Source organism: Lepisma saccharinum, chromosome 24 (assembly GCF_977018435.1).
Source record: "Lepisma saccharinum chromosome 24, izLepSacc3.1, whole genome shotgun sequence".
NCBI classification, from domain to species: domain Eukaryota; kingdom Metazoa; phylum Arthropoda; class Insecta; order Zygentoma; family Lepismatidae; genus Lepisma; species Lepisma saccharinum.
In genome coordinates this window covers 62725315-62751628 of record NC_139252.1, presented here as the reverse complement: position 1 = coordinate 62751628, position 26314 = coordinate 62725315, and the positions used below count along the sequence as shown (strand labels likewise).

At 39.0% G+C, this 26314-nt stretch overlaps 1 protein-coding gene across 1 annotated transcript in view; it reads left to right on the top strand.

Annotated features, from left to right (window-relative positions):
* LOC145978217 (extracellular serine/threonine protein CG31145) overlaps nt 1-26314 on the top strand; it is a 451413-nt gene that overhangs the window by 1526 nt on the left and 423573 nt on the right. The gene's annotated exons all lie outside the window — the stretch shown is intronic.

Here is a 26314-nt window from a genome sequence, read left to right as displayed (position 1 = left end):
ATTAAAGCCTGTCAGATTCCACAATGTATTTTCAACGCGTTTTCACACTTCCCCACCGGCCACCTGAGTCAAATTGTCCACCATCACACCATTCAGTTTGTTTTACGCAAGTACAAAGTACACCCAACGGGAAAAGCAATAGCAACCGAATTGCCCATCACCATTTCCATTCGGTCTGTATTCCACAACGTGGTTATCATGAACTGAAGTGAAAATGTCAAAGACCATGGGTTGGCATTTTGTAAAAAAGAAACAAGTTTTTTTTTAATAGTGGACGAAAAACATATTTTAATCAATCAAAACGTTTAAAAAATAATGCCAAGAAGAATTATTTTCTAAGACTAAAAAGTTGATCAGGATAATCCAAGAAAGGACTGTGTTTTAAACGTGGCCAACACATACTCATTAAGATAAGTTTCGTTAACTGAATTTATTGAATAAATCTGTGCACAGATAACTAATCGACATAGATATAATGAAAATACAAGAGTTACCAAACAGACAAATAACCACAGACTATCAACTATCAAAACATATTTTTTTAACAAGTAAAAACTATATTTTGAACACTGTTGAAATGTTTGAAGCATTTGTAAGATGGTATGTTTAAAACCAGTTGTTTAAATACTTCTGTTTTAAACATGCCAATCCTGAAACGCAGGATGTAGAATAATAAAAAAAGAGTGAACATAGTGATGGACAATTTGCTTTCTATTACTTTTGCCGCTGGCTAGAAAAACTGAGACAAAATGCCAAACTAACATTTCTATATTTTATAAATACATAAGCTACAAACGAACTTTTCTCTTTGCGTGTAATTGTCCATTTGAAAAGGGACAGATATTTGGAAAAGCATTCACCTGACAATGATTCAAACTTTTTTTATATACAGAAAGGGAAGCCTGTGTCCGAAGTGACAGGTTTATTTTCTTGCCGATGTGTGCGAGCGTGTATATGGCTCTGTGTAACTCGGTCACTTTGATCGCGCCCCTCCCCAACCAAATAGTACAAATTAAAGGCAGAATTATTTATACATATCCGCAACAGAAAATGAAGCAATATGTTATTTATAGCCTTTGTAAATTGCTTTTTAGTTTGCTGTGAAGTTAATTATCTAACAGGAATGTAATCGGCACATATCGTACTAGTACTGATATTCGAAATATGAGCAGTATATTAGGAATTAAAACTGTTCAGGTTTAACATACGTCCTTTTTTCCTACATTACCTCTTTTTAGATAAGAAAATCATCAGGACATTTTTCTTTCCAGAGTAAAAATGTCCGGATTTTCTAGCGTTTAACAACATTAAAGTTTAAACATAAGAATAGCAAACCACAGAATTCTCGTTAGATGTCGCGTTGGTGCGAATACGATCATAGCTAAAATCGATATTCACCATCGACAGCGACCGATATGTCGATGCCAGTAATCTACACAAACTATCTCGCACGTAATCTCGAACTACATAAAATATCCGTTACGTTTAGGTGTGTTTCGCCTACGTCACAAACTGTTGCATTGTGGCTTCGAGCAACCATGATTGAGGCCAGTTCCTGTAAGTATACTGAATTCAAACGTGCAGTTGGTGCAGATGTAACGAAAACTAGATATTTCCTTGCAAACGACAAATAAAATTGGCGCAAACATGGCGGCTGTGCGGATCCTGACGTCACGTGAAACCAACCTATTTTACGATTTGGAGATTCGTGGCAGAAAAGCGACGCTAATTAACAAAAATCGAATCAAACAATTTGCGGGTGTAAGGGGTGACTTTCCCGAAACCATCAAAATGTTAATCTATCTTCCACACACCCTGGACTGCAGTTTGCAGACTAACGAGACTCTGGCGTCTGGACTCGCAGCCTGTACAATCCACTATGGAGCTCGTGTTGCGTCCTGCCAATGTATGTTTATGATTATGCTTCACCGATTTTATCTTATCACCAGGGCCCGGATTTTGATGTGTTTGAAAAATTACCTTTAAAATGACAACAAAAAATCCTGTAAAATGACCTAAAATCTTTGAAAAATGACCCAAAAATTCGTACAAAACTCAATCTGCTTATTGAAAATAGTATATATATTCCAAGACAAACAATTGCTTCTTCACCTAGGTGTGTTGTACGGACTGTGAGTGGTGAAACTCGACAATGTTGCATTTCGTGATTTTCAGACAGGCTTTGTTGCGCTGGTAATTAAACAAAGACTAAGTACCGCAAGATAACATTCAGACAAAACAGAAATTGTTGAACTTATTATGTTTCAGCATGCAATGACACAATTTTTTAAAAACATGACCTAAAAATGACGTAAATTTTTTAAAAAATGACCGAAAAATAAAAAAATAGTAAAAAATTACCAAAAAGTTACCCCACAAAATTACATTTCTTCAACCTGAGGAGGTTGTTCAGGATTTCTGTACTATTTAGCAATGTCTACGTTGAACCAGTTAAAATATGAAATGTCATCAAAATCCGGCCCAGCTTATCACCTTATCTTATCAATTTGATCCTCACAATCAGCCAAATGTGTAGAAATGGGAAGTAAAACAATCCAATCTATCAAACGAAGTCTATTACGAGTCCCACTCTGGAATCAGTCTGCAGAAAGTGTATTCGTTGCTTAAGCGGCTGAGAATCAAGGGATTATCAATTTTAAAGGAGGCCCCTCTCAGCAAGGAAATCTACGAACACGTGTGTCTGTGCTGTGCATGTGGCTTGTGCCGCCGACTCTCTTAGAGATATTAATTCATTTGCTCGTTCTCGAAGCGTGGTTTGCTGGTAACGTCGTTGCCTTGCAATGAAGGGGTCTCGAGTTCGATACCTGGTGGAGACACATGACACAGTGGTTCGGATCCTACCCTATCCCCGGAAATTAACATCGTTCATGTCAAGTTTCAAGAAGCAGTTAGTTTATTTTTGTTGTTAAAAACATAAAGTTGAGTTAGTATTCAACCAAAGTAAAAATCGAAAAAATCAGTGTAAAATAGAGAGCAAGGTTATATTTTCACATTGAACTATTTAAACCAAAAAATAAATTATTCTACAATTATCAAATTCCCAAAATTTACAGAATTTTAAGTGAGAGGTCAAACAACATCAAGTTTGACTAAAACTGCTCCCTAGCTACTAAAGCTTTCTCTTGAACTAACAAGGTGTGCTAAAGTTAATAACAAAATATAATAACTATGAATTTCAGTACACTAACTGTATGAAATGTACAAAGATAATGAACAACAGTTGTGGTGGATTGAGTAGTAAATAATGTGGAATAAAATTTCTTTATTTTTATTAGTTTGTAATCGTCATTATTGCATAAAAACAATCAAAACCATGATTAATATTATTATTGTGTCTACTGTTAAAGTTTTTATCACTGGCATGACCTCTGTACAAAAATATCTAGCGACTCTCGTCCACCTAGCCTTGTAATAACACTGGCTAGCAGTGGCGTATGCTGAGTGTAAGACCTGGACTAGCTCACTATGACACCTGCTCCTAGGCTATGGAGAAAAGGGGAAGACTAATAGGTTCATTCTTGATGTCTTCAAGGAAGCCACGTTGCCATCCCAACGGTAGTTAGGTTGTAAACTTATAAGAATTCAGGTTGCCAACTTATATGAATTCAGGTTGCCAACTTATATGAATTCAGGTTGCCAACTTATATGAATTCAGGTTGCCAACTTATAAGAATTCAAGTTGCCAACTTATAAGAATTCAGGTTGCCAACTTATATGAATTCAGGTTGCCAACTTATATGAATTCAGGTTGCCAACTTATATGAATTCAGGTTGCCAACTTATATGAATTCAGGTTGCCAACTTATATGAATTCAGGTTGCCAACTTATAAGAATTCAGGTTGCCAACTTATAAGAATTCAAGTTGCCAACTTATAAGAATTCAGGTTGCCAACTTATATGAATTCAGGTTGCCAACTTATAAGAATTTAGGTTGCCAACTTATATGAATTCAGGTTGCCAACTTATATGAATTCAGGTTGCCAACTTATATGAATTCAGGTTGCCAACTTATAAAAATTCCGGTTGCCAACTTATAAGAATTCAGGTTGCCAACTTATATGAATTCAGGTTGCCAACTTATATGAATTCAGGTTGCCAAATTATAAGAATTCAGGTTGCCAAATTATAAGAATTCAGGTTGCCAACTTATAAGAATTCAGGTTGCCAACTTATAAGAATTTAGGTTGCCAACTTATATGAATTCAGGTTGCCAACTTATATGAATTCAGGTTGCCAACTTATATGAATTCAGGTTGCCAACTTATAAGAATTCAGGTTGCCAACTTATATGAATTTAGGTTGCCAACTTATATGAATTTAGGTTGCCAACTTATATGAATTTAGGTTGCCAACTTATATGAATTCAGGTTGCCAATTTATAAGAATTCAGGTTGCCAACTTATAAGAATTGAGGTTGCCAGCTTATAAGAATTTAGGTTGCCAACTCCTAAAAATTCAGGTTGCAAATTTCAGAATTGACATTATCGTCAGAATTTTACTTTCTAGGCTTTAGGCTTCGCAGAATGCCTAGCTAGCCTTGAATATACGCTCCTGCTGGCTAGGGATAGTTTGGGTTTGAATCTTAGTGAGAGCATAGCGTACGAAATTCCTTGCGTCATGCACTACGTAGAAAGCTGTCTTGGAGAAAACCAGAGTGTAACGTTTCAGTAGAAGGTGGCAGCATGTGCAGCATGCTCTGTATCTCAAGAACCCTTTCACACTTTGGGATCTTTTGATGTCATTCCATTGTGGTTATTTTAACGTCGCTTTTTCGGTCTCCCTGCGCTGATTGCAACGGGAAAACAGGCTATAGAACATACACACGCGAAGAAAAATGCATTTAGAACCAGACTCGGTCTCCCAGCTGTCTCTGGAGCAAGCAAACGAAAATAAGTCTTTGCGTAAGTAGTGACGCGAGACAGCTCCACCAATGAACACGTGAGAGGGAATGTGATTGCATGGAGGGGGGGAAAGCGACTGCAGTTATCAGCCTTTGTAGCTGCGTGTACTGCTTTGCTTTGCCCATTCGTCCCCCCTCCCCTTCTCGTACCGTTATGCACGGCCTTGCTCCAGAGATCACCAGGACAGAGTATAGACCAGGTGGAAGCTAGGAGCAAACAACTTTGTTGCTCTGATTAATTAATGCATTATACTCTATCTGGAGTAGCCGGAGTGGTTAGCACATCGCGCTAACCAACGTCAAAGGTTTCGGATTCGAATCCTGGCCTGGGCATGCATGTTTGCGAGTGTTCATTCATCAATTTCATCATTCATCCCCATCTTCGCAATTAGCGAAAAGTGGCACAAAAGCGAAGTAAAATAAAGCAAATCAATCAATATATCTCTGATCACGGTCGTCGCGATTAGCCAAAAGTCGAAGTAAAGCGACGAAAAATAACAAAAATGTAAACTAACTACTCCGCTAAAGAGGTCTGCTATTTATTATATTTCTTACTGTATTTGTTTATTATTAATATTACGTTAATGTTTAATCTTCACAACGCTCTTGCAACACATTTCAAATGAAATGACATGAAAGTCAGTTCGGGATATTATACTGACACGAATTAAGCTGTTAAGTACGATTTTCAAGATTGAATCCCAATTCCCTTTGAAGAAAATTTCGTCCAAAGGATTTAGCAATACGTTACGGAGGCTCAGTTAAAACAAAAGAACTACACGACAGTATTGAACATACATATATCATGATACACGCGCATAACCAATAATCGAAATTAATTATGCAGTTAAAATAATTGCAGACAAGACAATCATATGTCCTTGTTGCAATAAAATGATTATTCCAATAATCGCGTGTTTGGCGTTTTGTCCAACGACCGTGACAGCTTGTTACCCACACGCCATGTTCATGCCTCCAGATTCCGTTAAGCGAGAAAGAGTTCCAGCAGAAACAAAGTTACTTTGTGTACTCTTTATGGAGTTTCTGCAGAGACAATGGGAAGAAAATGCAGACATTGGAAGTTTAGTGTTTGCGAAAAGTATTTGGGCCAACTTACTTTTTGTTCTAACGGTTATGGCGTGTTGCCGTAAATCCCTAAATATTTACTCTTCTTTTGACGTAATTACACCACAGAGTGACGTCTTTGCCGCAGCCAATGAAATCCCTTCTACAACCGTAGCTACACCTTGCTCGGCAAGTCTTGAGAGGCAAAGACATTGGTGGACAGTTCACGAATTAGCTGAATTAGATTATGAATGTTGCTGGGGGTATCGTTTGGATTCTGTGTGAATAGCGTGTTGAATTGTTTGTTTTTCTAGTTTGAGATCTAATTAATTGAAGTTTGATTTGAGAATAATAGTTCTAGAGTTACAAGATTAAATCTCTCTATACATTTTACATTTGATATGTGAAAGAGAAAAGCGAAATAAAAACGCTTGTGATTTCCCAAGATGGCTCAGGATGTGAAGATTAATGAAGAAAATTTAATGCAAGCAATCCAGAGTGATATGAATGTGGTTGTACCTGAACAGTTAGCGGAAATGGAAGTTAGTGATAAGACTTCTTTCAAAAGAGGTCGATCTAATGAAGAATGCACGGAACCTGAAGTGGAGAAAAACCCCAAAAATCCGAAAGTAAGTGCAAGTACAAAGGTTGGTGTTGCTAAATATAGAAATGAGGCATATGATATGTCTTTATATTATGAAGGACATCAAGGCCCATATATCGTGTTGGTGGACAGTACATTACCTGGATCACAGAGCCTGAATACGGTAAAATTAGGTTATAATTTGTGTAAGGAGAAGGTTGATGTTGAATTCGTTAAACAAAGTGGTTTGAAGCAGGCAAAATTGTCATTTCGCACAGCATATGATGCAAATAAATTTGCTAAAAATGAATTCATCAAGGAAAAATACCATTTAGAAGCCAGAATTCCTAAAGGTCTTTTAGTGAGAGAAGGATTAATATATGGTGTACCTACCGACATCCCAGTAGACGAGATAATCGAAGACATTGGAGCTGAAGTTCCAATAATAGATGTAATAAGGATGAAGAAAACTTTTTTCAATGAAGAGGGGGAAGTAAGACAAGAACCTACTAAACTGATTAGTGTAACATTCCAATCTCAACAGTTACCAAAAGAAGTGAAGTTGTGGAGACAAATATTTGAAGTGAAGCCAAAAGTAAGATCTGTGATTTTATGCAAGAAATGTTTCCGTTTCTCACACTCACAAACACAGTGTAAATCCTCTCCCGTGTGTTATAGATGCGGTCAAGCGGAACATGGAATCTGCAATGCCAGTCCTAAATGTATTAATTGCAAGGGAAACCACTTATCTACCGATAAGTCTTGTGTAAGATGGGAGCAAGAGAGAGAAATACAAAGGCTGATTGCTTATAACAACATCTCCTATCAAGATGCAAAGAAACAAGTACTTTTTGGAATTGATCCACGAAATGAACGGCGAACATATGCGACCTCTGCTAAAGACTTTCCTAAATTGCTAGAGATAAGAAAGGAATCAATAAACAAGGAAAGCCCTTGCACATCAGAAAATTCTACTACAAACAGATTTAATTCTGTTACAGATTGGGAAAATAGAAGAAATGACACATATCTAAGTAACCTCTGTTGGAAGAAAGTGCCACCAGAATCTGACCGGTCTTATGAAAGTTTTAAAAAACAACATGGGGAAAATTTTAGACTGCATTCTGCTTCACAATTGAGGAAAACAATTAAACCTGTTTTGATAAAGGACAAAAATAAACACAAGGATCCACAAATTGCGTTAACATCATCAGCAGTGGCTAATTCAAGTGAACCTGTGAGCACGACGTGTTCCTCTAAGGAACAGGATAGAAAATCAGATTCGATTGGACGCCGGACAACAGCAGAGAGTCCTTCTCAGAAAGAATCGCTAGTAAATCTGCTACATCTAATAGCAGAACTAACCACAACAATTTCAGTGAGTGATGATTTATTATATATTAGGAAAATAATATTAAAATGTAACGAAATTTCTGTACAAATTTTAAAACTAATTCAAGACTTACAAGATTTCGGGGACACCCCCTAATTTAAAACAACAATGTGTTGCCAGCAAAGAAAAATCTTGCCATTAATAATACAATGGAATTTAAGATCCTTCTCTGCAAGGAAACTTCAATTAATTAAATTAATAGATGAGTGTCACCCGTTAATTATTTGCGTTAGTGAGGTATGGGGTTTAAAATCAGAAAATATTCATATTGCTCACTATCATACTATATTAAATGATTATAATGTGGGATATAAGGGTGTGGGAATTTTTGTTCATGAAAGTGTACCATTTCAACAAATTCAGTTTAATTCAACACATGATTTATTTTCCAAATATAATGTAGAAGTGGTCGGTATAAAAATGCAGTTAAACAACTTACTTTATAATATTATTAGTTTGTATATTCCATCTCATTACACTTCTCAACAAATACAGAGCTCTCATCTAAATTCTCTTTTGTCTGGCTTTCAACATCCCTTTATCATAACAGGAGATTTTAATTGTCATAATACATTGTGGGGTGATCATAGAATTGATACTTTGGGAAAGACAGTTGAAGATTGGATGGATTATAATAACTTGACAGTTATAAATGATGGATCTCCAACACATGTACCACCAAATGGAAACAATATGTCCTCAATTGATCTAACTTTAATATCAGATAATCAGTGTTTTGAATTTGTATGGGAAATAGACTTTGATTTACGAACTAGTGATCATTTTCCATGTTTCATCACGCTAACATCATCTCAAAACTTTCCAAAATTAATAAAACATAAAACAATTCGTAAGTGGAGCGTAAAGAGGGCAGATTGGATGAAATATAATTCAGTTTTAGACTTAAAATTTTCAGCTAAAGAATATCAAAACCAATATACTGTACAATATGAAAAATTTGTGGATATAATAACTCAAGTTATGGATTATGCCTGTCCGCGACTGAAACCGCAATATGATCGAAATTTTCCTAAAATAGATTGGTGGAATGAAGAATGTTTTCAAGCAAAAAGGAAGCGAATACAAGCATTGAAACAATTTGTAAGTGCTCCTTCACCTGCAACTTTGATAAATTTAAAACGAGCTACTGCAAAATCTAGAAAAGTATATATAAAGGCTAAGAGATTTTCATGGCAAAAATATTGCGAAGAAATAAACCCTAAAACAAAATTAGATGTTATATGGCGCAAGTTCAGATCACTTAGAAAAGCACATGTAAGTCGGACTTTACCTTTGTCCACTGAATGGAAAACTGAATTTATTAATAAAGTAATTCCTACACCCTTTACATCAGCCTGCGAACCTCCTAATATATTCTACACGTTCTCATCTACATCAAAATACTCAAAGGGGTTCACATCCTCTATCACTGTAAATGAAATTCATGAAATTCTTCAAGGGTCTAAAGATTCTGCTCCTGGCATTGATAGAATTACGTATTCTATGGTACGAAATCTTCCACAGAATGCACTAAGCATTTTATGTAAAATTTACAATCAAATATTCCTATCGGGTAAAATTCCTGTTGCATGGACCTCTCAAATTATTATGCCAATTCTAAAACCAGGAAAAAACCCTTCCTTGGGTCAGTCATATCGCCCAATAGCTCTTAGTTCCGTATTGGCAAAAATTTTCGAGAAGCTTTTATTAAAAAGATTAGAGTGGTTTATGGAAGGTCAAAAGGTATTTTCTCCCAGACAAATGGGATTTCGTAAAGGTTATGGAACCCAGGATGCATTAGTAACATTATCTTCTCATATTTATAGCGTTATTAACAAAAAACAATCAGTACTTTCAGCCTTTATTGATATTCAAAGTGCATATGACAACGTAGATATTACTGTTCTATTGAGACAACTACAATTACTAAAAGTGCCACATTGTATACTCATATTGACATGGAAATTGTTATCTAAAAGACAACTTTATTTTCATTTTGGTTCAGAAATGATAGGTCCAATATATATTGGACAAGGACTACCACAGGGAAGTCCTCTTAGCCCATTATTATTTAATGTTTATTTATCAGATATTAAAACAATAATAGATTCCCCATTTCAGTTTCTACAATATGCTGATGATGTATGTATATATTTAGACTCAAACAATCACTTGAAAGATTTTTCAATGTTTGAAGATAAATTAATAGAATTTAACCAATGGTTAAAGCAGAAAAAATTATCAATATCTTTAGAAAAGTCCAAAATAGTAGTATTTAAACATAAGGGTCTTCAAAATATTTTCAACATTATTCATAGGAGATTACAAATTCCAATTGTTTCACAAGTAAAATATCTAGGTGTATACTTTGATGCATCATTATCATGGCAGTATCAAATAAATATGATGAAAAATAGATCCGATAAAATATTTCATTTATTTAAAGCTATGGCGAATACCAAATGGGGAGCACATCCTACCAGCATGCTTATGTTTTATAAGAATTATTATCGAGCAGTATTAGATTATGGATTAATGGTCTTGTGTAATCTTCCAGTAACAAAACTTTCTCCACTAGAAGTCCAGCAACGAAAAATTCTAAAAAGATGTTTGGGATTAATGAACAGTACTCCTAATGTAGTGGTATATATGGAGTCAGTAGAATGTTCGGTTTCTGTGAGGATAAAGTTAATTGCTATAAAAATGTTATTTAAAATTCAACATTCACCATGGCATCCTTTCAATGATGTGTTATTAAATCTTTTAGAGCTGCATGATTCAGGAATAACCAATGATAAATCAGCTACGCTTTGGGTACAACTATTTAGTAAATATCATCATGAATGTAGTCAAGTACTTATAGCAAGAACATTGCCAGTATACTCGTTAGAATTTCCCACACAACCAATTCAAAATATATATTTCCCGAAATATAATCATTCAGCTGAGTTTAGAGAATCTTGGGAAGACTTTTATCATATATATACAGATGGGTCTAAAACTGAAAGTGGAGTAGGAGCAGCTCTTTATGATACTGAAAGAAATATATCAAAAATGTTTAGGTTACCAGTTGAGGCATCCATATTTACAGCAGAAATATATGCGGTATATCAAGCTTTGATTTATATTGGTACAGTTCCAGAACAGAAATTTCTAATACTGGTTGATTCGCAAAGTGTTTTACAAGCAATACAATCTAATTATAAAAATTTATTTAAAATATCACCATATGTCATCAATTGTATTCGTGCAACTAATAGCTTAATTAGCAATGGAAAGATAGTTCATTATGTGTGGGTAAAATCACACATTAATATTTACGGAAATGAACAAGCAGACAGATATGCAAAACAAGCTGCTCAGATGAATGAAACAATCCAGTTACCATTGCATTACACAGATCTTCTGCCGAGGGTTAGGAAGAAAATTTTTGAAGAATGGAACTTATGGTGTAATAATGCATTAGAAAGCGTTGGTGAAAGTTATCGTCCTTATGTTGATTACACTAGGAAAAAACCTTGGTTTTATAATTGTAAAGGTTCAAGAAATGCAATTGTTTTAATAAATAGACTAAGAAGTGGTCACGCGAGAACATATCATCATTTATTTAAAATACACATTTTAAAATCTCCGAATTGTGATTGTGGTGATTTAAGGGGTGATGCTCATCATATTATTTTGGAATGTCCAATTCACTCAGAGAGAAGAAAGACTTTATACAAAACATTGTCAAAAATTAATGTTCCTTTCCCTATTAATATGACTTCAATGTTGTATGCTCCAGATATTAGAATTGGATATGTTATACTTGCTTTTTTGAGAAAAGCTGATATAAAATTATAATATACTTCTGTTAGTGACTGACTTAATGTAGTTACATAAAATTGTATTTAAGAGCGTTTATGAACTTTGTGTGTAAAAAATTTATATTAAAAATGTATATTATGTACTTATAATGTATGCTGGGCATAAACAGCCATCTGTAAAGCTGTAAGTCCAATAAATATTTGTTGAGTTGAGTTGGACAGTTCACACAATGTATATGGACATCTCAAATCTACTTCACTACCGAATCCACCGAATAATGCCTCTCGGATGGCGTAATGGTAACGCCTTCTCTCGCTTCCATCCCCGGTGGAGGGGCATAGTGATTCGAATCCCGCTTGGTCCAGTCGCAATTGGCCTATCTGAGCCTAAAGTGAACTTAAATAAAATTTTGATAAACTTTAACAAACTTTGGATCTGCTGAGAATTTTCAAACACAAATTATGTCTTACAACCAATCTGTGAAATTCCGCTTTGCCATACATTATATATATATCTCGGAATAAACGTATGTACTATGTTAGCTTGATTTAAGATTCGTCAGCTCGGTGGCCCAGTCAATTTTCGGACTCCCCACCAAAGTTCCTTGGTTCGAGTTCCGGCCTGGACATAAATGTTCCTTATGCGTGTCCCTTCATCAATTTCATCCAATCACTATCCACCCTCATCGTCGCGATAGCCAAGAGTGGAAGTCAAGTGATGGTAAGAGAACTGCAGAAACGCCCGGACTAAAATGGAAGGGCATTGATGTTATAGGCCTGATATAAAGTGACAAGGATTGTCAATATTGCATTGTTCTTTGACCACGATTGTATCGGTAACGAACTTACGGGTTTAGGATTGCCAAACTGTTAGTTATTTGTTACCGGCATCTCGTATCCAATGTCAGAAAGGGCTCATTTTGAAATGTATGCTCGATAATCTTCCTTGAACTTCATTATTCACAAACACGTTGACTCAGGAGTTTCCACTTGTAACTATTTCTGTTACAGAACGACTGCAGGGAACCTGTTATCGAGAATCGATTACGCATTTGTACCTATTATATTTTCCGTTCGTGCAGCCACACACGGCTTTTGTTTCGTTTCTTGCCTTGTTTATTGAAAGGCGAATTCCTTGACAGTATTGTTTGAATTTTGACCGATTCATTAATTTCGTTGACAAAAGCTGGAAAGGTACATTCAAAGGGATTTTTGAAAAGAAATCAGCTTGGCATGCCGTTGAATTTGCTTTCAGGTCTTCTCTAGTCGCGACGATGATGATGAGTAATGATATAATGAAGGGACACTCGGAAAGAACACTCATGCTCAGGCCGGGATTCGAACGCGGGAAATATAGCGTTGTAACGCGCTGTGTGAACCACTTCGCTACGGATGTCATTTTCTATCTCTTTTTGTCTTTATTTATTCCCTTGTTTTTCTCAATTCCGGGTGTAAAAGGGGGGGGGGGGGGCTTTTTGGAACCACTCAAATATCAACCTCCGTTCCACCTGTTACACCCTGAACTGCATTTTGCAGACTAACGAGGCTCTGGCGTCTGAACCTGCAGCCAGTATAATCCAAGGCTCGTGCCTTGTCCTGTCTCTCTTTCATCTTATCCTCATCGTCGCGATTAGCCAAACGTAACAGGAAATCTACAGAAGATAACCAATATCTCTTTCTGCCTCCCATTCTTTCATCTCTTACCCTTTTCCACTTTAAACTGTAGGTCCAGTCCCGATTAGCATATCTGTGCAAAAAGTGGACTTGACGTAAAATCGCGAAATTTTTACATGCAAGGTATTTTCGTGGGCAAAAGGGTGGTTCAGAGCCCATCCTTGCTCACCCACTAGCATCGCTGCTGTATGGTTACTGGACCCATAATAATACAGATGTGTATATTCTCTTACAAAAAGAGATGGCCATTTTTGCCTTACCGTACGACCAAAACCCTTGAGATACACTTATCAATTCATACATGTTAAAACACATTCACTATCAGCCATTGAACACCTTGTTCGCATATGCCGTTATGCTTCATTTTGCACCTTCATTACCGTGGCATTAGGTCAGCTCAAAGATAACTCGACATGTGATAATGCACAATTGCTTGGCAAGTAATTGTTTTGGCCTAGGGCAAGGCGATAGTGAGTGTGGTTAGGTTTCTGGGTGAACAAACTTTCGCTACTTTTAAGAAATCACCAATCCAAACCGAAGTTAGCAACCTTGGGAATATATCTTGAAGCAATTTATCTCTTATTATCAGAGACCTTGATTTTTCGCAAATGCGTTAACACACAGATATGTTAATTGTTGCAAAAAAGTATTTGTGAATATTCTAAACATATTTTCAAGCATTCGAAATCGCGAAATAACGAGAATTTGGCATAAAATGCGAATTGGGCCCCTTTTCCACACATTTTGTACTTAAAAACTAATAATACCTCGAAAATTCAACACTTCTCGTTTTAGATGTGCTTGTATAACGCCTACGTTTTCCAAACTTTTATCCAAAAGAACCTATGGTACGTGTTATTCATGTAATAATTGCGACAGCTGCATGAAACCACATAAAAGTGGACGTTTCCCACGAATTTTTACCTTCTATCGGAGTGTTTTACATCACCGAGCATAGCGGCGTTTTTCTGACGGGCGATCGAGCGCTCACCTTCCGTCACACGGGCGCCGTAACATCGGTATTTAACTCGTGGAACAGAACTTCCGTAAAAATAGTTTCCAACGTACGAATTACGCACTGGCGTGTGACTTACAAATTAGAATACTGGTTTAAAAGCACAGTGAATGTATAGTTTTTAGATATATTTTGCAGAAAAGTGTTCTAAAATTAATACTCAAATTTTGAGGAAAATAACATCGAAAATCGCGGCCCCTTATTGAAGAATCAAACCATAGTAACTGTTCCTTCAAACCTGAAATCTCTTCTTAGCGGTGTGCAGTTACCCTCAACAGCCTTCTGTAGATAGGTTCGTTATTCATTTTAACATCTTGGGCCTCCCCCATGGCGCAGTGGTCCCGGGTTCGATACTCGGTGGAGGCACATAGTGGTTCGGATCCCACTTTAAACTGTAGGCCCAGTCCCGATTAGCCTTACTGTGCATAAAGTGGACTTAAAATAGCAACTCAACTCCATCTTCTTGCAGTTCTTCTATTCCGCATATGTAGCGCAATTATTGTTATAGGTTTTTAAGCAATTACGTATGGTGAATGCAACTGCAATTTATAAAACGGATCTATCTTTATGATGATGGAACATTGAAATTTAAGTTTTTCTTACATTTGTCAAAGCTGTTCTAATGGCCTATATTTAGTACATGAATGACTGACTATGCGTGCCTATCTGTGTTCAATATTTCAAGCGATTACCAGCACCATCTATACTTTAATTTAGTAACTTTAACGATTGCGTATAGTTTTCGTAAATTTATATGCAGACAGTGCATGTTGTAAGGTGTATGGCAACAGTTTGGAAAGGCGAAGACCCATTAACACTTGTGCAACAAAAAACACTTCCACTATGAGCTGTTTATTGCGGAACTGCGTGTTGGATGAAATTGTTTAAATTGTACAGAGCAGAGAATTTTTATTTCAGAGCCTTGCGCGGTGCAAAGTCGAACTTACGGAATGCACTTGCTCTGTGCATTCCACTGTAGTTTCCGCGAGCGTATTAATAATCTCCATGGCTATTACGAAAAAACAATTGACACACGTTCAATGCTTGTTCTTTTCTACAATAGATGTGGCTATCTTGATTCGACCAGATGCATATGCGCATGTTACGTCTTTTATAATGACTTCCACTCCCCCTTCAGGAGACATGTAAAAATAAGAAATCTTTGTGCCGATGTAATTTCTGAATGCCCCTTCAACAATTTCATAACATCATCACTCATCCTCGCGATTAGCCAAACGATGTCAGAAGAGCGAGGCTAAATATCAAAACTACAAATAATAATGTTCAGAGAATTAAGGGCCACATCTACTGCAAAATGTATATATTGGCAGAATATTTCTTATTTGCTTAGTTTTCTTTTGTTTGGAGGAACTGTTTGACGGGGACACGAACGCCCCTCCCTCGCACACCATTCAAGTGTATACACACAGAAAACTAAATGCATCATATCGATTGATGCACCTGAATGCATCGAATGATGCACTAAAGTGTGTTTTGTGGCTTCTTCATAGAATCAAGATTCACATTTGATGCATTTGGGTGCATTTTCAATGCATCAGTTGATGTTCCTTGATGCACCTTCTTGCATCTTTTTGGATGATGCACTTAAACGTTTGGTCTGAGCTACAGAGTTTATGTAGCTCAGACGAAACTTTTAAGTGCATCAAAATGCATCAAGGTGCATCAAAACGCATCAACTGATGCATCGAAGTGCATCTCGACTATAATAAATCCTCACTTGAATCAAATGATGCACTTCGGTGTTTCTTTCACGACATACAAAAATGCACCCAAATGCATCAAATGTGAATCCTATTCTTTGAAGAAGCCATAAAACACACTTTAGTGCATCAATCGATATGATGCATTTAGTTCTCCGAGTGTACCTAAAGAAGGGAGAATATTTGGAATCTATGTGAAGTCACTTGTGAGCTACCGCGAAGGTCTTTCCGCCCATCTGCGTGCGGACTGAGGCCATTGTGGAACTTTCTCCTCTGTTTGTAAACTTACTGGTGTGGTAAGCATGCATAGGGACATTGAATTTTTATTTGCCGCAGAATGCCTGTACGTTTTAGGCTTCCAGAGGGCAAGACCAGCTTTTCGCTGGTGCATCTGTATGAAGAAGGTGCCATCTTTAAAATGACAAGAATGGTGTTGTGAGCCTCACTTGATCAGTGTTGCAGCCTTGAGGTCGTTTTGTAAATAAGTCGACACCTCATGTAAATTTTAGCTGTTTAGTCGGTCTTGTAATTTTTGTGGGACTTTTCAGGTTTTATTTTGACTCTCCCTCGTATATTTGCTAGCAGCTTCCTGCATGGTTGCCAGAGCTAGGCGTGTCGATGGATATTTCTTTGCTGTAAATTAAAAGTAAAGTGCTTCCCTGTCCTTTGCACCATGCCATGAAGGCGTATAAGGGGTCTGGAGTTAGGGTCCCACACTTTCCTGATTCCGGCCGATCGTGGGGTTGATGTGATCAGCACCACGCCCCTGGCCGCCTTTATCCCCCCCCCCCAAAGAGTTTCCTCCAGGTTCCTGCCCACTTTATACGACGCTGGGAGGGCACCGGAGCCGCTTGAACTTAGGAAAAAATGTCGGTTCGACCCCGCCAGTGATCGAACCCAGATCTCTCGCATAGTAGTCAGATGTCAGACAGAGCTACCGCGGCTGTATAGGAAATTGTCCCTCTGTTCTATCTTGAGGGAAATTTTAATGGTTAAAAGGGGGAAAATGTTCGAAGTACGCACGGAGATGTAGATTAATATAATTGGAGAAGAAGCACACATCGCACCCCCCTTGGCGCCGCCTTTGATTACATGGAGTAATATCCATCTCAGCAGTGAATTACGCGAAGGAAGGGGACTTCCATTACGGAGAGATTTTTTTTTTACTTATAGCGAGAGGGGGAATCTTTCCTCTTGTAACTTTTGAGTATGTCACAAACGTTTAGTCTGAGAGAATTTCAACTTCTGGAGGAAATTGCTTCCTGGCTGAATCTCCCATCGGGAGCAACGGCAGAAGATCCAAGATCTTTAAGGTCTCCGTTCTTCCACCGTCGTGGTCGCTTAAATTTAATTTTCCCGTGCGATAAGGATCCTAATTGTTCACCAGGATGCGTCCCACATTCCAAACGGCAGGAGGGAGGGAGGGGTGCTGGCCCACGGAAGGAAGAAATGACTGTGGATGGCATGCTGGTCTCGTCTCGAGTTGAGGCCCTCTCCGTCGCCTTGTAATCAAGAAGTCCCTGGTTCGATACCCGTGGAGGAACATAGTGATTTGGTTCTCACTTTAAACTGACTGTAGGTCCAGTGTCCATTAGCCTATTTGTACATAAAGTGGGCTTAAACAAGAAGACGCGAAGTGAAAACGTCTGTCAAATATCTTCCACGTTCTTCAATCACTTTATAAATTACTTCCGTACACTGTACCGACGCCAATGATTTTTCAATGGTGTCTTTACTACCCAGAAATGTTCGTGACTGTACGTAGTATATTATCAAGCAAATTGCCCATTGCTATGTTTGTTTTACGCAATGAGAGCTTCTGGAATTCCAACGAAACGCCAAACTGTAGAGCGATTACAAGGAAAACAACCTTCGGTCAAAAGTCTCCGTGCATCTTCCCCTCCATGGATTCAACTCTGCCCATAAGGCATGCTCCACTCTGCCTCTCCCCTCCACGCGCGAGTACGATGCTAAGGAGATGCCGTTCCACTATACCGACAATATCATCGACAGCATACGTCAAAATTCTTAATGCTCAAAGACAACTTGCTGAATAAAACTTGTACGTCCTTGTACACACAATGGCAAAAGTAATAGTAAGCAAATTATCAACCCTTTTCATTAATTTGATCTGTTTTATTTAGCATCGCTTTTCGGCAACTTTTGGCTCATCGCGACGATAAGAGGCCCTGATATGGTGAAATTATGTCAGGAGCACACTGCGTACAATTACTTTTGCCGTTGACTGTACACGAAGCCGGAACCTGCACCCTTGATGAGGACTCTGAAGGACAGAGAGGAAAGTATTTGTTGCGAAGCGGAAAAATCAAAGAGAAGGGCAAGGAGCGGCGTAAGGAGAAATCAGAGTAATCGACGGATGCGAAAAGGCAAGAGAGATGACGTTCCACTCACGGACGGTTTGACTGATCTGTCAATGCGCCGTTCATTACAACCGCCTTGCCAATTCCACGTGGCCCTTATCTTTCCTCCACAATGCTGTTGCCATTCGCTTATCAGCCTCTGTGGCAACAGAAGACGTCCACAAAGTACACAATCGCCGTTTTACGCGGGACTAACCGCCTTTAATGGTTCATATATGAACAGGAATTGCCGGAACTTTGTCTCGGCGGTTGTTATTGCTAATTCATTACTTGCCCCGGGATTATGTGTAAAGACATGCGTTTTTGAAGATTATGCTACCGCGTAACATTAATTAAGTCCATAAGTAAGGTCATTAAGTAGTTTATGGTAGTCTCCGTGGTGCAGTGGTTAGCACAGTGCGCTACGACGCCAGCGATCCCGGGTTCGAATCAGAGTAAGGCAGTGTTAATGTGAGGAGTGTTGTGGGTGAAAGAACCAGAAAGAGTAGGAGAGAAGAAAAGAGAAACGAAGAGACAGGAAAGTAAGAAACAGAAGACGGAAGGGAGAACGAAGAGTTGTGGGAGACAGAAAATAGGAGAATGGCTGAACGAGGAAGAAGCCAGGACAATCAGAGAAAGAGAAAGGGCAGTAGCTGAACGAGCAAGACGGTACAAAGAGAGAAGCTGCAGGAACAAGATAGGAGGAAAATGAAATAAGGTGCGGTGAAGGAAAATGAGAGAGAGCGACAAAGAAGATAAAATGGAAAAGAAACAATGAGAGGAAATAAAGTGAAAGAGCAAGAAGGAAGGGAAATGAAATCAGAACGAGAGAGCTGAACAAACAGAGAAAGAAGGAAGAGCCGAAGTTGAAAAAGAGAGAGATAAGGACGCCCGACGTACAAATAGGAATACAGAGGAAAGGAAGTGTGTGAACAAGTAAGAAGGTAGAGAGAAGGACGCTGGACGAACAAGAAGGAAGGAAAATGAAAGGAACAACGTGTGAGAGAAGATAAAGTAGTGGCCTGGAGGAAAATATATAACGGGAGACAAAAATTTGTTGACCTTCGTTCCGTTAACCAATCCACTCTTTCATTTATGTTACCGAATAGTCAAGACACTAAAGAAATAGAGAAGCGACGACGAAAAAGTAAAACGAAGTGGAAAGAACATAATTAGATGGCCAAAACCTTCACATTAGGTTAAAAATAGAATCAAATCGTATGATGTTGTACTAAAAACACACATACTCAAACATAATATTAGTATGTTAATGGTATAAAAGTTGCCAAATGAAATTAGTTATGTATTTATTGTGCTGATATCATGTTGCGGGGTTGGAATCTAACGCCAAACGCGAGCAATGACGTATTTTGGAGGGCTCTAGGGGGTCCGGACCCGCCCGAAAGACTTAAGTCCTAAAATTAATGAAAGTATTCTTGTTTAGCATTTGTTGTATAATCGAGTGTTGTTTATTTTCGGCGAACTTATTGGAAGGCAATTAACAGTAGCAAAGAAGATTTGTGCACACTACTAGCTATAATAAGTATAAAATATTAATCAGGAACTTTAATTTTCGTCAATTGGATCTAACATACTTTTTTCTGTTAAATATTCAATTCTTTATCATCTTGACATTAATTTCCGTAACTACAAGCAACCTAGATAATGAATAGGTGGTGTTATATCTATATTCTTATACAGTATTTTTTACATGCTCATGTAATAATAATACAATATAGACCTATAAATTACGTTAACGTATTGTTCCCCTCCCCCCGGAATATATTTCCACTTATTTATTTATTTATTGAGAAAATTCCAGATACAGCACAGGTGGCCATTTTACACTGAAATTGTCAACAATCAGAAAGCAATAATAATAATAAGCATAAAAATAAAAATATATTAAAAAAATTAAGAAAATAATTAAGAGTAACAAAACAACATAAAAGTGAATAGCAATTGAACAAAAAAATAAGTAAAAGATGGCACTATGTGATATTAATTACAGGCATTTCTTCTGTTGAAAGATCGAAAGGCAAACTCGGAGGAAAATATATCAATATTTGAGGGGAGATCATTATATTGTGCTGCAAGTCTGTGAAAGAGAGATTTTTTCTGTCTCTCCATAGGGGTACGCGTACCCCCGGTTGAGAACCTTGGTAGACGCCTCCGCGTGAAGCCGCATTGCTCCAGACAAACGCGTAAATGCTTCATGACACGACTCCTTTGACGAACGGAGATAGGTGAGGGGGAGACTTTTTTCCTGGAACGAACGTCTGCCTCTTCACAATGGAGCCTTCAGGCGGGGAGATGGAAACAGTTGAAGGAGGCAAACATCCTTGTGCCCTCTGGACCAGAGCCTTCCCGACACCATTGCTGCCTTGCAAATCGAGGGACTGGGTTTGAATACCGGTGCATATTCCTTGGCGGTTGGGGAGTATTTCTCCCACTGTCCTAAAAAATCCTGGTGGGGTTGCTATGATAACAAAGATAAGCAATTAGTTTTGACAATAATATACCTTATTAAGGGTGATATGGAAAACACAAACAAAAGAACAAATAATGACTTCTGTCTCTCTGTTTGTGAGTGTTAAATGCTTTCTTTCTCTCTATTTTTATCTCTCTCCTTTATTTTCTCTCTCCTTTTCTCTCTCCTTCTTTCTTTTCTCTCATTCCTTTCTCTCTCTCCCCTTCTATCTCTCTCTCTCCTTTTCTCTGTCTCTCCTTCTTTTCTATCATTTCTCTCTCTCTTCTCTCTCTCTCCTTCTTTCTCTCTCTTTCCTCTTTCTCTCTTTTTTCTCATTCTTTTTTCTCTCTCTCCTGTTTTCTTTCTCTCTCTCCTCTCTCCCTCTCTCCTCTCTCTCTCTCCTGTTTTCTTTCTCTCTCTCTCTCTATCCTCTCTCTATCCTTTTTTCTTTCTCTCTCTATCCTTTTTTTATTTCTCTCTCTCTCTCACCATTTTGAGAGAACAAACAAATATAAAGATAGATATGTACGTACAGTCCCGGACACTGCCGGCTTGTAACGATTCCATTGAAAGTCAATGTATTCATTACAAGCCGGCAGTGTCCGTGACTGTACAATAAAAATAAAACAAGAATGCAAGACAAATATATTGATTTTTATTAATATAAAGCAAATACTAAGCAACAATTTATACATAATTAAATCATTTCAACTATTTTCGAATTTATTAACATGTTGAAGAAGTTGGTAAAGGAATTAATTTGCTACTTTATAAGTCTCTCATAACGTAACAAATTTGTACATGTGTGTGTGTATATGTAATGTGTGTGTCTAAATGAAGATCTTCCTCCCTTCCCTAATCAGGCTACATTCATTTCTTTCTCTGAGCGCAGGCACATCTCGCAGTGGTCTAAACTGTAGGTCCAGTTCCGAATAGACTTCTTTAGCGAATCGACATAAAGCCAAGCGTTGTTTATCCCGCTGCAACACTCTTGTACTTGTTTCGACTCAGAAGCACCAAAGGTAATACATTCGCTTTATGAGCCTTATCGCGGAATCGTTATCTTCCAGATAAGAGCAAAGGAATCATGACAGATAAAAGGGACTGTGACAGTTTATATCGCCTGTATCTGATATTTTCTCTCTGCCGCTAACAGATTGGCGACGGTTCAATGTTATGGTCACTGTTATTGTTTTCCTCGTAGCTTAATGCGTTGGAATCTTTGGGAATGGGAGGCAAAGCACTTTGTCCCCTCGAAGTACCTCAACGGGGTACGCCTCCTCCTCCAATATTCAATGTGTTACTTAGCCTACTCTCTAGCTTTCTTAAACCCGAAGGTTTATGGCTGCAGCAACACAAGCCTTCCATCTGTCCATCCTGTGCAAGGTCCAATCTTTTCCATCCTTACCGATTTCCTTTAGGTCCATCTGAACGAACGGTTTCCCTCCCTCTGTGTTATTTTCTTTTTATTGTAAATTGATAGAGATATATACAGTGTTCGCTTCACTTTCTGACACTAGGTGTAGTGCAGGTGTATCCCGGTGTCAGGGTGGTGCAAGGAAATGACGTTCAACCAAGTAGACGGATAGCAGTGTTCAAGTTCAGAAGATTCAACAAATGCCTATCTGCTACTTTAAACGTTCATTTCATTAGTTAGCACGCACCACGTGACCATACACCACACATTACACCGCTCCAGAAAGTGGTGCAAACGGTGCAGACACCAAATACACTACGTGACATCAAATCAATGAAGTAGACGAGTCAGTGTTGCAAACGGTGCACCGTTAGAAGTGAGAGTGGGTGAACAATTCCGATGACATTGTAAGTCTTCTATCAAATTGAAGGGTGACTTAACACTCCGTACAATATGTGAATTATTGATATTTTTGGCTGGGAATTTGGTTCAATCAAGTTTTTGAACATGGGCTAGAGCCAACAGACGCCTTTCTAAGTGACCCCTTTCCTCATATGTACGAATACACTTCCCAACTCTCTCGTCGAATTTAATGTCACGCTTCTTCCTTTTCTGACCTTCTAGATAAGTTCCATCCGCATGTACTTGATGTTGGTGTCTTGTGCTACGCTCTTGAGGCAGGCCAGAACATCATGGATTTTTTGATGCGGTCTTCCAAGCCACCTATTTACTTTGTTGTTTCAACCTTCTACAGCTTTATTAGTTCTGTGGCGCTTTTATTTAGGTTAGGTCCTGATTCGCAATTGTGCTACCATTAATTTGTAAAATGACCACCATCAAAATCATCGCTATTGTCCTAGATTCCACCTAATCGGGTGTTAAAGGCCTTGGTGTGGTTTGACAGCAAATGGTGTAACAGGGCACAAAAAAATCTTGTTATATATTGAACATACCTCGTATATTGAATAATACATACTTAGACCAACATCACTGCAAAACTGAAAGGACTGTAGTATCCCGTGGGACTCGACACTTGAAAACTACAAGCACGACAAGTATGAACTTAGTCATGCGAAGCTCAGCCACCATGACCACTAGATTACGCCACTGCTGTAAAAGAAGACAAAACACTGTCAACGCTCACTAGCTCAATGCAGAAGGGACGGCTCGGACAATATAACATTTTTACGACGCCCGGAGTTATTTCACTGTCGGAATGCGTGTCTTCGCAGTTGCGTAACGCACCTGGACGGATCGTTTCCGAATGAGGCGGAGCGTGACCGTGCTGGAAGATGCGTGCTGCCACGTTGTAAATCACGGGAACATCCAGCCAGGAGCAATTAGGGAAAGGCAATCGAGCAGTCAGCGCGGGAATTATTAATTGTGATTTCGCTGAAAAAGTGGTTTATTGGTTTGGTGAAGCATTTTTTTTTTTTTTCGTGAATCACTTTTCGGGTGTAGTCCACGAACTCATATCCTCCTCCAGTTACCAGAGTCCATTATTTTGATTGCATCGAGTCCGCTCTATTCTAACGTTAGTTAACTACAACCTGGTTTAAATTGAATTTAAACTAATCTAGTTTAAAACCTCCGTTAAGTCTTATACACAATCAGACTTCATATAAACAAGCTAAAAGTAGCCAGACTTTATCTGAACAGTTTCAGGTGAAATTTTCTCAGTACTTTCTTACGAGCCAAGACGCTTTTCTTTGTCGCTTTTACGTCTTTTCTGCCTCTTGGGTGAATCGCGACGAATAATGGGTTACGAAGTTACGAATAGTGGGTTGTAACCAGGCACCTCTGGTTTAGTAGTGTTGCACTGTAACCACTCTGCCATGGGGGCCGGTGTGTGTGTGTATTGCACCGTCCCATGAACGCATGTAGGCGGAGTGGGGGTTGCTCGTCACACATTCTCGATCTCGGCCGTACTGTAGCGATGTGATCAGCACCCAACTCGGGCCACCACATACCCCTAGAGACTGGGCGATTCCTAGAGCCACTTAAGCAGGTGCTTCGTCGTTCGTGCTTTACTGGAAATGGAAACCAGAGCCCCCCCGTTCTATTTGCCAGGTTTCCGACATAACGCTAAGCTACTAACTTATAGAACGTGGTCTACTCTGTATGGCGTCTGACTGATACACGGGAGACCCGGGTTCGATTCCTGGGGTGGCTGATCTAAGGTGGGGATTTCTCCCTGCATGAGGTTTCCAGAAATATCAGATATTGTAAATATTACATCTTTACCTTTATGAAATTTTAAGTCCACTTAGAGTGCTTGCACACGTGCCGATCTTATCCCGGAGTTCATGGGATGACATAGTTTTGCACACGCACAGATAAAATCGGTGTTTTCGCCAATGCCTCGGATGGAGCGCGCGAAGCGATGAACAAAGCCTGAAAGCGCAAATGTCTCCTCCCGCTTCAAAGGAACTTCCTCCTTGACACGGCAACAATTTGTGGCTTGCGTCTGTCCTCTTTTTCATTACGTGAGGCGTCGACTTGTCGATCAGAGCTCTGGCCGAATACCGACCCTTCCATGGCCCTTCCGGGAAATTTGTGTAGGACCACGTGTGCAGCTGCGCCATTAATCCCCGTTGGTTTCTGCTTGTGACGATATCGAGCTAGGGGACGACACTGATGTTATCGATGCGTGTGCAAACTCGCTTCAAACACCGAATCATTGTGCCTCCCTCCACCTGCGGCGACGTTACCACTACGCCATCGGGTAAGTCCTACGTTACCTTACCAACTTATGGAAAGGTACAGAGCATTCCCTGACATTCGCTACGAGACTCGGCGGCAAGCAGCCCGGCGTCAGCGCTTGTCTTTCCCGGTGAACGGGTCAGCGACAGTCCCTAGAGTCGGCTTTTAAAATTACAGTTTTCATATTGTGTACTAACCTTGACTACAGAAGGTGTTGAAAATGATGTCCCTCTGCTGCAACACATTCCTGGCATCTCCGAAGGAAATTGGCATTTACACGTGCAAGTTCGTCTACTGTAATTCTCGTACAATACTCTCTTTTAACTCAAGGATGGTGTGCGGATTGTCTTTGTATACTTTATTTCCCCATTTTTGTATCCACTTTTATTCAGAACTGACCCTGTTACTCTAAACTTTTTTATGAGGTTTAATATAGTGGTCCTATGTGGAACGGGAACACCAGGAAATTTCGTTGCAAAACGTCGTCGCACTTCTCCACAATTTCTTTTTCCGAAGTAACACTCGACAACATAAATCCTTTTTTGTAATGTAAACTTTTGTGGTGCCATATTAAGCCACAATCTTCAACACACGGACACGACACAACACAACTTCCGAGGGAGGATTATACTGGCGTCAGTCTGCAACGTCAAGAGAAAAGAAAAGAGAACGAAGGCAGGGAGAGCGAAAGAAACAGACTGTCGCGGACTCCGTTCACCGGGAAAGACAAGCGCTGACGCCGAACAGCTCTGCCGAGTCTCGTAGCGAAAGTCAGGGAATGCTCTGTAGTTGTAACATGGCTTTACTTATTCGTGATCTCGGCATAAAACTTCGACTGGCTTTACCGATGCTGGGAAGGTGTTAGGTGTCTACCTGGAATGAACCCTCGATCACCCGATTTCCTCTTCCAGGCAAAAGTGACGTAACGAGAATGAAACGGTAGGAAATGGAGATGGGAAGAAGAGATGAGCGCAGGGGAAGTGTTAATGTCCCTGCAAACAGCGTCCAGCGGTCGTTTATTGCATTTCCCAAGGACGCTTCGCTCCACCTGCCTCTGCGTGTTCCACTTGGTTAGGCTCGGGCTTCATCGTTTGACTTTTCGCTTTCAGCCACGATTGTTAAAGGTCCAGCAATTTTAAATAAATTCAATTCCGGTCCAGGAGAGAAAATCAGCCAGCGTAAATG